Source organism: Spermophilus citellus (assembly GCF_964194105.1).
Source record: "Spermophilus citellus genome assembly, contig: SCAFFOLD_149, whole genome shotgun sequence".
NCBI lineage: Eukaryota > Metazoa > Chordata > Mammalia > Rodentia > Sciuridae > Spermophilus > Spermophilus citellus.
In genome coordinates this window covers 124,981-140,098 of record NW_027673076.1, presented here as the reverse complement: position 1 = coordinate 140,098, position 15,118 = coordinate 124,981, and positions in this window count along the sequence as shown.

The following is a 15,118-nucleotide window of genomic DNA, read 5'->3' as shown; positions in this document are numbered from 1 at the left end:
ATTCTACTGGTCACCCACTCATCCCCCCCCACTCCACCAACCGGTCCTTTCTGGCTTTCCTCAACATCTCATTTCTGGTCCATCCTGAACTAGCCCACTCCACCATCACTCCCATCCCCCATTCCTGGTCTGGTACCTCCTTTTCTGAACTACCAAATCCCACCCCTGACTTGTCATAGCTAGTCTATGGTTCCAGGCTCCCTCCCCTTCAAACTCCTAAAGGTTCCTTGAAGCCCCACCCCAAGATCCCTCTGATTAGGAAAGGGGAAGGTGAATGGAACTGTGAGTGAGGGTGTAAACTGGAGACAGTGGCCTGCTTTATTTTTTAAGGCGGGGACAGGTGGGGGCAGAGAGATGGACATTAGTCTTTGGGCTAAGATCTTGAGATTCTTATCTTTATCCATAAGGGAAGAAATCATTTAATTCAACAGCATATTTTTAACTTTCATTTTGTGCTACCATTCATGCCAGACGCTGGACAAAGCCCTAGCATGGTGTGGGAGTGGATGAAAATCAAAAGACAAGATATCTGGTCCTGGTCCGAAAAAGTCCACAACTTAGTGGGAACCAACTGACAAAACCTATTGTCAGAGAAGAAAGCTAGTAGCTAACATTTCTTGAACGCTTTCTTTATGTCCAGTTGTTATTCTGAAGGTTTTATACATATCAATTCATTTAATCTTCAGAACAATAGTACCTTACAGTAGTAGTAGGTCCTATTCCAATCCTTATTTTAGAGTAAATTGAGGCAGTCACACGTCCAGTGAGTAATGGAGCTAAGTTTCAAGCCCAAGGAGTAGACTCCTTTTTATCACAACCTATCAACTAACAAGCAATTGTACTTTCTAACAAGAGGAACAAAATATGATTTAAATCATAATATAGCTGAATTACTGATATGTACAGTTAAGGGTGGGGGGGAAGGCACAAGCTAGCCAACCCAAGGAAGAGTGTCTGCAATGCTCCCATCCTGGGTGGAGCCATTCTCATTTGTCTGTGACCAAGGGCTTGTTACTATAGTCTCTGCTAAGGTTATTCATCAACCTCCAACAATGAACCCATCAGTTGTTTCCCCAAATTAACTGAATCTTTAAAACTTAGAGAAAAGAATGTAATCCACCATGTTCATAATGTTAAATAAAGAAAACGATGGAAAAAAGGTGTGCACAAACATTTGTCTACAGGGGCCATGAGAGGTCCCTGTTGGTCCAGTGTTCTTCTGCGCTTTCTGGAGAACCAGTGGATCATACAGAGAAACTGTCTATCTGAGTCATTCTTCATGTCTTTTCTACCATCTATTTATTATGTTATAAAATTTATCTAGTAGGCATCTCTAACAACATGTTGAAAACTGAACTCATTTTTCTCTCAAAATCTGCTCCTTTCAGTCTTCCCTATCTCAGAAATAAGAATGACAATTCAATTCCCATTATCCAGGTGCTCAAAGCCCAAAACTTACAAACCATCTTTGATCTCTTTTCTCTCACATTCCAACTCCAGTCCATTAGACAATATTATGTCTTTATTTTTATAATTTTATTGAGATATAGTTGACCTACAATAAATTGCACATTTAAGGTGTACGATTTGATACGTTTTGACATGAATATACCCATGAGACTATCACCAAAATCAAAAGAGTATTTCATCCTTCTTTGTAATCCCTCCCCTCTCCTTTTCTGGGCTGTCTCCAAACATCTCCTGTCATTATAGATTGTTTTGCATTTTCTAGAATTTGATATAAATTATACAGCATTTTATTTATTTATTTTTCTGACTTCCTTCTTTCCAAATACGCATTTGAAACATGCCCAGAATCTGACCACTCCTCTGCATCTGCTAAGCCAATATACAGGCCAAACCCACATCATAAGTCACCTGAATGATTCCCATAGCCTTCTTCTGTCCTTGCTTCTGCCCTCATTTCCCCCAATATCTATTGTCCTGATGGCAACTAGAGTGATATTCTTAAATATAAATTTGATTGTGTCTCTCTGCTCAAAATCTTCCTATAACTTCCCATTTCCAAATAAAAGGCAATGACTTTAGCCAGGCCTGGTGGTACTCATCTGTAATCCCAGCAGCTCAGGAGGCTGTCAGGAGGATCCTGAGTTCAAAGCCAGCCTCAGAAATGTAGTGAGTCCCTAAGCAACTCAGTGAGACCCTATCTCTAAATAAAATATTTTAAAAAGGACTGTGGGTGTTGCTCAGTGTTTAAGTGCCCCTGGGGGTTCAATCTCTGGTATCAGGAAAAAAAGCCATGACTTTATTATGGACTGCCCTGCCTTATTATGGACTGTTCTTATTCAATGTGACTCCCCTCATCCTTTTCTCCCCATTTCCTAACATTCTTCTCTTGTCTGTTAGTTCCATTTAAATACACCAAGCCCACCCCTGCTTCAGAGCATTTACACTTGCAACTTTGCCTCAACCTTAACTCCCCAAATCATCTGACTCGCTAACTGCCCCCTCACTTTATCATGTCTCTGTAACAGTGGCATTTCATGTGATAAAGGCCTTCCCTGGCCATCCTACATAAAATAGAGCCTCTTGCCATGACTATCAAGCCCATTACCCTGCCTTTCTTTCTCTTCAGACTTGCCTTACCACTTCAGACTTCTCTTACCACTTGCCTTACATTTGTTTATCTACTTGACTGCTCTGACCCAACCTCAAACACAATTTCCAACACGAGCAGGAAATTAGTTGTTTTGTTCACTACTGTTACATCAGTGACTAGGGAAATGCCTAGAATGTATGAGAGAGTTAACAAATGATTTGTTGGATAAACTCATGGTTCCAATAATATTATAAATATACTACACTATTAACCTAAACACATATATTAACTATTAAGCCCCCATATATAAATAGTACTGAGAGGAAATAAGCTATGAGAACAAGGCATTTAAGGTCCACCTCTCAGCAGCATGCATCCTCAACTCCAGGAATGTACCCCTGAATGTGTTTGTTGTTGAATAAAAACATACTTGTGTGGAGAGTAGTTGTTTGGTTACATGATACTGGAATATTTAAGTAGATCTTTTAAAACTAGTTTTAATTTTTTCTTATTATAGAACATGGTATGTTGTAGAATTTTTCTTATTGTAGAATAAATTAATGATAATTCATTGGTGGAAAAATCAGAATAGCAAAATGATCTAATTGCATATTACCTTCTTGATATTTACTTTGACTCATAATCAGATATACTTTTATATGCATAGTCAGTGCTTCCAGTTACTGAAGAACTACCTGCTTAGTTTGTAGAGTTTTCAATATTTTGATTTATCAGTATTAGCTTTTAAACTTATTGCCTTAAAGACATATTAACTAGTCTGGTGGATAATGAGAAGAAAATTTCTCAACTGGCCACAATAAGGTAGTGGTAGTTCTTTCTACCAGGATACATACAATTAGTGGATGAATCGGCATTCACTTTTACTCATAGCATTTAAATATGTGGCATTGATGTTTAACATGATGTTTAATATAAGGTTATATTAAAAACCTTCAGAAAAGGAACAGGATAGAATGTGGTGGTGATTGTTGGCCTGGAGATAAATAATCTCAAGTGCATTATTCTTTAATACCTCAAAGGGAATTCTTACGGGGTAAGGGTTGAGTAATTGTTAAAGGTAAATGTGACCAGTTTGGGTGGCAGGGACATAAAATTCTAAGATATGAAGTGTTCCTAATGTCAGAGTACAATCTAAATGAGACAAGAAAAACATATCTGAAACAAATAATTGGCAGCATAACAACATATACCATTGGAAATTTGTGAAGGCACTTGCCTAGGAGCATTCAGTAGGCCTAATGCTGCTGTTACCAGGAAGAACCTCATCTATTGTAAATGATGTGCCAGAGAATAGTGTTAAACATTTATGGAAGACTAAATCTCTCCAAGAGGGGCAACAGATTTACCCTCGCATATGAAACATTGGAAAAAAAGTGGACAAAATACAAACAACAGTTCTCAGATATTAGATAATAAGCAGCATAAGAGTGACCTCTAATATAAAGTTAAGCATGAGAGATGAGTGCTAGGATTATCCCAATTTACTCCCTGGAAAGAATTTTTCAGGCCACATCCAGAGAAGGGAAACTCAAATAGAAAAACTCAATTAGAAACATAGTCAGTAAAAGGGAAAAATTAGCCCAAGATTGAAGGTAACCCCTGTCTAGCAGAATCTTAAAAAGATAAAAATGTTTCCAAGATAGTTCAGAGAAAAAGCTGTACACAGCTCAAGAATATTTAAAAGAATACAAAATATGTTTCCAAGATAGTTCAGCAAAAAAGCTGTACACAGCTCAAGAATATTTAAAAGAATACAAAATATCCAGTATTCAACAAATTCACAATGTTTGGAATCCAATAAAAATGTATGAGGCATGCAAAGAGGTAGGAAAATATAACCCATGTTGAAAAGAAAATTAATAGAAATGATCATTAATTGCACTGTGATAGAGTTATTATACAAGGACATTAATACAGTTGTATACCATATGTTCAAGATGCTATGGAAAAGCATAAGCATGTAAAGGAGAAAAAAGAAGATATAAAAATGTCTGAATTAGATGAAACAGATAAAATTAGATAAAATCAGATAAAACAATGGCTAAGGTGAAAATTACACTGAATGAGATTAACAACAGATTCGACATTGAAGAAGTCAATATCAGCAAACTGAATATGCAGTGATAAAGACTCCAAAATCAAACACGGAGAAAGAGACTTAACTGAACAAAGCATCAGTATGCACAGCTTCAACCAGTCCAATATATATGTTATGGTAGTTCCTAAAAGAGGTGGGAAAAACACATTTGAAGAAATAATAAATAAAAATGTTCTATATCTGATGAACACTCAGATTCAAAAAGCTCAATGAATAAGAAAAATGATAAAGATGACACAAATATACACTGAATGCTTAAAACCAGTGCTAAGAAAAAAATTGAAAAGCATCTACAGAAAAGAGATACCATTATGTACAAAGGAGTGAAAGTAAAATGTCAAAATTCATTCAAGAACCATACAAATCAGAAAACAGTACATCAACATTTTCAAGTTCTGAAAGAAAAAAACACCGACATCCTAGAATTGCATTCCAAATAAAAATATATTTCAAAATGATGTAGTCTTTAATGCAAAAGAATTAAGTTAAACCCTACCCCACATAAAAATCACCTCAAAATGGACCACAGACATAAATGTAAGAACTCAAAATGGACAACACATATATATGTAAGAACCAAAACTAAATGTAAGAAAGGTAAATCTTGGAGTAGACAATGACTTTGTAGTTAAGACACCAAAGGCCCAAGCACCAAAAGAAAAAAATAATAAAGTAATGAACTTCATAAAATTTAAAACTTTTAAAGGCTACCATCGAAGAAAGTGAAAACACAATCATAGAAGAAAATATTTACAATTCATGTAGTTAGAATATAACTACCTAGAATATACAAGCAATTCTTATTGTTCAATATGAAAAGCCAAATGGCACGAAATTAGAATAGACATTTCTCCAAAGAAAATATGCAAAAGCAAATAAGCAAATGAAAGGATACCCAGCACCATTAGGGAAATGTACAACCTCAGTGAGATACTACTTCACATCTATTAAGATGGTTATAATCAAAAAGATAATAATAAGTTGGCAAGGATGTGGATCAATGGGAGCCCTCACACACTACTGGTAGGAATAGACTGCAGACCTAAATGTAGCAGCTAAACCTATACAACTTCTGGAAGAAAATATAAAAAGCTGCTTGGCAGAGACTTTTAAAACTAACTAGCTCTCTCTGCCTCATGCTCTCTTTTTTCTCTCTCTCATCTCAGAAATAAATCAGACTTAAAAACTTTGTCTCATGCTGGGCGTGGTGGTGCATACCTGTAATACCAGTGGCTCAAGAGGCTGAGGCAGGGGGATGGCAAGTTCAAAGCCAGCCTCAGCAAAAGTGAGGCACTAAGCAACTCAGTGAGACCCTGTCTCTAAATAAAATACTAAATAGATCTGGGGATGTGGCTCAGTGGTGGTATGACCCTGAGTTCAATCCCCAGTACCAAAAACAACAACAATAACAAACTTTATCTATTCTATATTCATTGTTATGGAAGTGGAGAGGTAAGCTGACAGACTAGGACAAAGTATTGGCAAAACATATCTCTCTCAAGAGAATGATATCTAGGATATACAAATGATTCTTACAACTTATTAATAAGAAAAATCACCCAATTTGAAAAGATGGGCAGAAGATTTTTTTTCTTCACCAAAGTAGATACAAATATGGTGAATGTGCACATGAAAGGATATTCAACGTAAGTTGAAATGTAAATCAAAATTGCAATGTTATTACACATACAGTAGGATGGAAAAAATTTAAGACTCATCATAACAAATGTTGACAAAGATTAAGACTATGGTATCTCTCTTAGAACTGCAGACTATAACATGTAGTATAAACAATGGCACAAACTGTTAGAAAACTGTTTGGCAGTTGCTTTAAAAATTAAATCACATCTGTCGAGATATTTACTCCAGAGGAATAAAAGCATACATCCACACTGAGACTTGTGCACAACTATTCATGGTGGTTTTATTTGTAATGATCAAAAAATCCCCAATGTTGGACTGTGGGAACATGTCTGTCTTACATGCCTCAGAACCCTTATACTCATATTAACCATATAGTAGGCATTTGATTACTATTACATGAATGTAGAGATTGATTTTTTTTACTGTTAATAGAGCTTCTCTTTTATTAAATATAACAGACAAAAAAAAATCACGTATAGCACAATGAATTATCACAAAGTAAACATATCCACTGAACACTAACCCAGGTCAAGAAATTGGACATCAAATGCACCTTCATGAGCCCTTTCTCATTGCTCCCCTAATTATTCCCTCCGCTCCCCCAGAGTTAGGCACTATTTTAACTTCTAATAACAAGGATTAGTTTTGCCTCTTTTGTTACTTTATACAGTGTAATCATACACATGTGTTCTTTGGTATGTGGCTTTTTTAGCTCCATATGTATTTTTATAAGATTTATCCAAGTTGTTGAATGTGAATGTACTTCTTATTTTCATTGCTTAATAATTTTCCACTGTATAAATACAACCTGGTTTACTTTAAAAAATCCCCAATGTATATCAATAGGAAAATAGATAATAAATTTTGGAAACATACTTAGCAAGAATAAAGAACTATTGATAATAGCAAAAACAGGGAGATTCTGAATGAAATAAACTAGACAAAAAGTAACATGCATTGAAAATTCTTTTTTTTTTTTTTTTGTACTCCCTAGTACAAATATCCAGGGGTGCTCTACTGCTGAGCTACATACATCCCCAGTCCTTTATTTTATTTATTCATTTATTATTAATTTTTTTTTTGCTATCAGAGATGGAACTCTTGGGAACTCAACCACTGAGCCACATCCCCAGGCCTCTTTTGTATTTTATTTAGAGATAGGTCCCACTGAGTTACTCAGGGCCTCGTTAAGTTGCTAAGGTTGGCTTTGAAATCCCAATTCTCCTGTTTCACCATTCTGAGCCGCTGGGATTACAGGTGTGTGCCAACATACCCAGTTTAGTTTTTATTTTGAAACAGAGTCTGGCTTAGTTCCCCAAGTTTACCTCAAACTTGCGATCCTCCAGCCTCAGCCTACTGAATATCTGGGATTAAAGATTCTGCCACCACCTTCCAGCAGATTCAGTTATATTTAAAGGTAGAAAGTTATAAACCAGGTGAATCCTAGCAAAGGTCTTAGTAAAAAAATAATAAAAATAAAAGCACTATGCTTGGTCACAATATGGTAAGTCAGAAAATGACAACAAATTGATCAGAACAGTATCATTTCTCAATGGATTTCAAAGGGTCTCCTTCCTTCTTTCCCTCCCTTCCTCCCTCCCTCCCTCCCTTCCTTCCTTCCTTCCTTCCTCCCTCCCTCCCTCCCTCCCTCCCTCCCTCCCTCCCTCCCTGAGTTTTGGTGTGTGTGTGTGTGTGTGTGTGTGTGTGTGTGTACATCATCTTCTGTGCCAGTGTAAGAGGTTTAGGCAATGGATCAACCTTTACACCTGTGCCGAAGGACCCCAAGCTTGGATCTATCTCCAAGGGTGGAGGTGACTCTAGATCCTCATTATAATCCCGAGAGTGGGAACTCCTAAAAAATAACAGGTCTTTCTTGGTAACACCAGTTTCCTCCTTGGTAAAAGTTAGTGTAGTGGGAGGGTGGCAAGGGCCCTACCCTGCCACAAAATAAATGCTAAAACGTTATTTTGGTACAAATTGTAAACACTAAAGTGTTAAACGTAAGAGATGAGTCTTGGGATTTGAGCTAGACCTGGATAAGTACATAGGATTCAGATTCTAAAAAGAGAATAAAAGGCAAGTGAATTAAACAGCATAAGAAAGACTCAGCAGAAAGAAGTATGTTTAAAGGACAGTAAAGACATCTCATTTTGCTAAGAGAAAAGGATTCTATAAAGGATGACATATTTGTGTGCTTAGGTCAGATTATGAATTTCCTTGAAAATCAAGCATAAGGATTTAGACTTAATAGAATAAAAATGCATAAAATATTAGACTTTAAGTAAAGGGATCATATAACTTAAGTGGAATTTAAACAAGTATCTTGTCCTTAAATCCAGGGAAGATGGAGGTTTAGGCTGGGCATGACCAGTAGGGCTGAGGCACTCCCCACAATTAAAAAGTCATGTCGAAGTGTACTATACTAATGGAAGTGAGTCATATACAAGGCAAGGTCTTCTGCCAGCATCTACTGTTTGTCTAGCCCTGACAAATATTATTCCACTTTCAACTGTACAAAGAAAGAAACTCAAACATCTGAAATTGCCACTAATATATGGCATGTATATGAGTTCCTGTTTCTGGTTCTGCCTAATTTACCTTGGCATTCTTTTCACGGAGGTCAAACATTTGGTGTGTTGAAATAAACACAGAACAGATATTGGGGACTTGTGGCCTGCACATCTCAATTTCCACAGTGCACTGTTGGGCTTTATCCATTTAGTTTTCAGAAATATAAATTACTTCCTTACCAGAACAACAGCAGAAGTAAGGAATATAGCCAAAAGGATTGTAGTAAGAGTCAGAAGTCTAATTGTGTGACTATAGGCAAATCATTAACTTTTCTGAGTCTCAGATATTTCATCTATACAAATGAGTCAAAGTTAAAATTTTATAATTCATTTTTAAAGAAGAAATAGAGATAATATATGAAAGATTGCCCATTTATGTGGTTTAAATAATTAAACAGCAAAATCCTGGCAGTTACAGCCAATATAGACAATTGACAAAGCAACAAAAGTCTTGGCAATAAATGCTTTCATCACTAAGGAGACATTTTTAGATAGTTCCTACTCTGGAAACTGTTCTCTTCTCACTGAAACAAAGTAAGGCTGATAACATCCTCCCAAAGTGTGCTTGGAAGATCACAAGCACCTCTTGGAGGAGACACGGAGAGTGGAGGAGAAAATATGTTCTTCGGGATAACATACAGAGAACTGGAAATCCATATGCAACAAAATGAAATTAAACCCCTATCTCTCACCATGCACAAAACTCAACTCAAAATGGATCAAGGACCTGGGAATAAAACCAGAGACTCTGTGTTTAATAGAGAAAAAGTAGACCCTAATCTCCATCATGTGGGATTAGGCTCCAACTTCCTCAATAAGACTCTTTTGGTGCCAGAATTAAAATCAAGAATCAATAAATGGGATGGACTCAAACTAAAAAGTTTCTTTCTTCTCAGCAAAAGAAACAAATCTGTGAGGTGAATAGAAAGCCTACATCTTGGGAGCAAATCTTTACCCCTCACACATCAGATATAGCACTAATCTCTAGGGTATATAAAGAACCTCAAAAGCTAAACACCAAAAAAAAAAAAAAACAAATAACCCAATCAATAAATGGGCCAAGGACCTGAACAGACACTTCTCAGAAGATAATATACAATCAGTCAACAAATACATGAAAAAATGTTCATCATTACTAGCTATTAGAGAAATGCAAATCAAAACCACTCTAAGATTTCATCTCACTCGTCAGAATGGCAGCTATTATGGATACAAACCCCAATAAGTGTTGGCGAGGATGTGGGAGAAAAATACACACTCATACACTGCTGATAGGTCTGCAAATCGGTGCAGCCAATATGGAAAGCAGTATGGAGATTACTTGGAAAATTGGGAATGGAACCACCATCTGACCCAGCTGTCCCTCTCCTCAATCTATACCCAAAGGACTTAAAAACAGCATACTACAGGACACGGCTGCATCAATGTTTACAGCAGCACAATTCACAATAGCTAAACTGTGGGACCAACCTAGATGCCCTTCAATAGATGAATGGATTAAAAACTGTGGTGTTTTTAATACACACACACACACACACACACATACAATGGAATATTACTCAGCAATAAAAGAAAATAAAATCATGGCATTTGCAGGTAAATGGATGGAGTTAGAAAAGATAATGCTAAGTTAGCCAATCCCAAAAAACCAAATGCTGAATGTTTTCTTTGATATAAGGAGGCTGATTCATAGTGGGATAGAGAGTGGGAGATGGGAGGAACAACAAGCTCTAGATAGGGAAGAGGGGTTGGAGGGGAAGGGAGGAGGCATGAGGTTATTAATGATGGTGGAATGTGATAATTATTATCCAAAGTACAGGTATGAATACAGGAACTGGGTGTGATTATACTGTGTATACAATCAGAGATATGAAAAATTGTGCTCTATATGTATAATAAGAATTATAATGCATTCTGCTGTCATATATGAATAAAAATTTTTAAAAAAGGTCAGTAAAACCCTCTCACACCAGCCCATATTGACTCCCTCTTGATGATACAGGAGAACAGTCATTTTAAAAATAATCATGAGAAAACAAAACAAAACAAAACCCCTTTCAAGTCTGAAATTCAAATATTTCAGAACAGAAAATGCACAAAAAGATAAATATTGGGGCTAGGGCTGTAGTTCAATGGCAGAGTGCTTGCTCAGCATGTGTGAGGCACTGGGCTCGATCCTTAGCCACCACATTAAAAAAATAAAATAAGGGCATGCTGTCTATCTACAACTATATATATATATGAGAGAGGGAGAGAGAGAGAGAGAGAGAGAGAGACAGAGACAGAGACCAAATTTGGGAAAAAAGAAAAAGGAAGACAAAATGATCTCCTACACCTCATGGGTCTTTTTAATATGTATTTTTTTAGTTGAAGTTGGACACAATGCCTTTATTTTTACTTCTGTTTTTATGTGGTGCTGAGGATTGAACCCAGGCCCTTGCACGTGCGAGGTGAGTGCTCTACCACTGAGCCACCAGCACAGCCCCCCACCTCATGGGTCTTAAACGACCTAAAGCACATGACATAGTCAGTACTGTTGATGAACACAATAAATGTCCATAAATATCAGTTGCAATATAAAAAAAACATTCTACTATTGAGAAGAGGAATCACTGTGCAAAGCACCATCATAAAGATAGGAGGTTTACCAAATAAACTCCAGAGAAGATGTCTGCGTCAAGGGAGAAAAGGTTCAAATTTAATCCTTGAGACTGACAGGACCATAAACATTAATATCATCACTTGGATTCAAAGTCCAGCTTCAAGGGAACAAGGATTACTCTGGCAGTTCTTGGACCAGGAAGCCTTAAGAATGTCATCAGATCACTACAGGGCTGGGTATGAAAGAGAGGTCCCAGAGTAGGACACAGGACTTCCCGTGGGGACGCATCTCACTCACACCCTAGCTTGAGGTGATGGAGTCACTGGCTCACCTAACCCCAAAGATAAAGTACTTACTTAAGGATGGTTTTTGCGCTACTGCAGTCTTCAAATCGAATGGAATAACCAACTTCCTGACCCAACATCACATCCATCTCATCAGCAACTCTCTGAGCCACGCTCATTGCAGCCACTCTCCTGGGTTGGGTACAGGCAACTCCTCTCTTGGGTCCCGGTAATGATCGCATATACTCCACACACCACTGTGGAATCTATCAAATAATTTCACATTTAAATTAATTCTATTCTGCCGCATATCAACTATGTTTAATATAAAGCACTTTTATCTCATTCCAATAATTTAAAATAAAATTCAATTAGGCAAGTGACAGAGAATTATTTATAACAAAACTTAACATATCATAACTCCTTTAACATATATAATTTAGATAGAAAAATATCCAAAAAGAGGTCATGTGTAACAAGGATGTGATGTGATTACATTCTGTGCGCTAGGTCCACATAAGCTTTGCTTGGTATGCTCACCAGTGTTTAAGTGGTCCCATCATTAACTATTTGTCTACCCAATGAAAAAAATCCTACTTGAAACAAATTCTACTTAATAACAAAAATGTTAATTTCCAATAAGTACAGCATCAAAATTCATACAATGAGTTACAATATGCAGATACAAGTAGAAAATATTCCCTTGTTGCACAAGAATCTTTTAATTCAATTCAAATTCTGTAAGCCAGCAGAAGCCAAATCCTAGCACCTACTAGTACTCCAATCCATCTTTCAGGAATGTTATGCACAGTGGCAACACTTTAGGTACCATCTTTAAAGTAATTACCAGTCTCAAATTCAATATGGCTTACAGCAATAGCGCTTCACTGAGTAAGGTCAATCAAGGGAAAAGGGGAAAGAGAAAATCTCAACCACAAGATGGTTGTCAGGATGACAGCATATTTCCTTCCTAATTATCCACACACTCATAGATTCTCTCATTTTATGGTTTCTCGACCGACTTAACTGTAAAAGAACCATGGGAAAAAAGCAAATGACCATCCCATAAAACTGGAATCTACTGCTACAAGGACATGATTTGTCTTCACCAAAGCTTCCAAAAGCCTATCAGGTGCTAATGCTATAGAAAAAACAAGGGGTTTTTGGGTACACCATGTGTACAATGACATCTGATAACTAGTATTGATTATTGCATTATTATTACATTTTAGTTAGGTTACTTTTTAATTTGGAAATAACTTGTAACTGGAGAAACAAATGAAAGATGATTATGTTGCTTCTCAGAGAACATAATATTTTTACATGGTTTTAAATGAACAAAATATTTCACTAAAATAGCAGAGTCTTCCTGGTATTGCAAATCAACAGACCCATGTTAAGTGGTCTTCTTATGAGGTTTTAATTATCTACCCTCATTTTACCAATCCTCAAAAAGTATTGACTTACAAATTAAAAATACTTAAAATTAATTCGTAATTCTTAAGGCAAGATTATTCACATTTTTAAAAATTTCACTCCAGTGAAATTGATAATTTAAAAATGTATAGTTTTGGTTAATTTAGCAGTTCTGTTTTAGAACTCCTTATACTGTTAAAATAAATGAGGATACCAAACAATTAATACATTTATTGTATTTGGAAGTTAAAACTGAAAAGCAGCTAAATTGTTTACTAATTACTAGTAACAACCTATCTTCTATTTTTAAAATGTATATTTTTCAAATAAAATAATACTTGGCTAGTAGAGCACATTTTATTATTTTTTACATATCTCTCATGTCTAGCTTATTGGAAGAAACCTCAATTCTGTCTCTACATTCAGTATGCTGCAATATTTTGTTTTGTATGAAAAATACTAAGAAATTCTTGGACCCTGGAAAGGGTTTCAGAGATTTTTAAGGGTTCCCAGAACAGCTTATGATAAGGCATCTACTCAAACTTTCTAAGGAAATATAATTTGGAAGGGATGCATATCCTGAAAGATGTGGGCGACTGGTCTGCTCAAAGTAGGCATCTGCTCTGCTCTTCCTTCCTCCACTTGAGGCTATTTTCCCAAAACCTAATCCTTGTTTTATATATTGTCCTGAGTAGCCTTTTCTATTCTCTTAAATTCCAACATTGCCTGCAACAGAACAAAGTCAATCCTATAACTCTAGCTCCTACCCCCAAACCTGGTAGTCACATCTCCTTCTGAATAATGAATATTTTATTGGTATCTCAAATTCATCAAGTTCAAAGCAAAACCATTTCTCACCTTCCTTCAAGTTCTTTTAATTCTTCCCATGTCCCCTATTCAGTGGCAGTAAAAAACAGACTCCATTCTTTGTTCCTCATTCCCACTAACCTTGCACACAAAGTCAAAACTTGTTAGGATCTCCTATATGGTCTTTCATGACTGAACATTTTTAATAAAAATTTGTGTCACTCCCCTCCAATTAAAAACTCTGATGGCTTCCTTACCTATGGCAAGAGGTAGTAAGGCTCAACCTAGGGCTCCAGTCTCACCTACCCCACCAACCCTTCACACCAGTCAAAGTGTGCAGTGTTCCCTTCTCTAAACTTGTACCCTCACTCATGTTTTTCCTGACTGAACTAGCTTTAATTTCTCAAATATAGGCATAGTATGTGCACACCAAGCACAATGCAAAATGTCTTTTCTATGGCTCTTTCAAAAGTTAAAGTCATTATTTCAAATTATGTTTGATTTCATTTTCTGATAGGCAGGGATAACCAAAACAACTGCTAAGTACTCTTTATTAGGTTTGTGTCCAAGTTTGATAACTATACTAAAAAGCATTTGGATGAAATTTACTGATTTAACTTTCTAGTTTCCCTTTCACATCCCCAAAATTCCCTGCAGTCTTCAATATTCACATAAAGTAACCCCTGAAAGCATGTGTAATCCAAATCATCACAAGCCTCTTGTGCCTTGAATCGATTAAATTATCCACACTAACTACTAATAAAAACTCCTCTGAACCACATCAGACCACAGAACAGCAGTATGAAATAAATATAACTGGTTATTGAAAAGGGACAAAACTGTTAATGCTGAACTTACCTAAATCCAGAAACTATTTAACCCAGAGCAGCCCACTAAACCAGAGTTCTCTCATTAATCTAAGCCGCATTCTGGTCCTCCATAAAATGTGATTACTTTCCCTGCAGAGTTGTATATAAACTTAAAATGATATAATACATGTAAAGTACACAATGCCTGATTAATTAACAGGTGTGTTAATATTCTGCAAACCAGTAAAACAGTTGATATAATTATTTAAAATACTCTGACAATGCTCCATTTTGTCCTATTGTATTA